Source organism: Herpailurus yagouaroundi, unplaced genomic scaffold (genome assembly GCF_014898765.1).
Source record: "Herpailurus yagouaroundi ecotype Mexico unplaced genomic scaffold, PumYag 28, whole genome shotgun sequence".
Taxonomy (NCBI): Eukaryota; Metazoa; Chordata; class Mammalia; order Carnivora; family Felidae; genus Herpailurus; species Herpailurus yagouaroundi.
The window spans coordinates 75,000,393-75,000,952 of record NW_024412376.1 but is presented as its reverse complement, the minus strand read 5'-3'; positions in this window follow the sequence as shown (position 1 = coordinate 75,000,952).

Here is a 560-nt window from a genome sequence, read left to right as displayed (position 1 = left end):
TGCTCTGGGAAATATCTTGTTCAGAACCATACGCTTCAGGCTCTGTAAATAAATCACTATGGATTATTTATTCCTGCTGTGTCTTTAGGCTTTTTTTTTTTTTCTTGCCACCATATAGGAAGAGCAGACTCTTTTAGAATATTCGTAGCTTTCTCAAATGTTTTAACAAGCGTTCATCTCAGAAGCATTTTTTTTTTTTTTAACTAGACAAAACTTTGGATGTCTTATCTATCATAAATTGCTTTGGGGATAATAATGTTTTTCTGTAACTTCCTTTATTTGATGACTTTTCACAGTAAGTAGACAAAATGTTTAGGTGTCAAATTATAAAAGAAAAGACTCCTCTCAAGCAGGGCTCTCACTGGGTACATAAAAGTGGACAATCAAGGGAAACTTACATTAAGGATAATGTTCTAGTAGAACCCGAGAAGACGGACTTTTGGCTATTTTAATTTTTCTCTCCCCTGCCCCAAGTTCAACAATGTCACCAGGTTGAAAAACACACGCAGAGAGAGAGATTAATCATTAGTAAAAACACACCCTTCAGCCCCTCCCCTGGC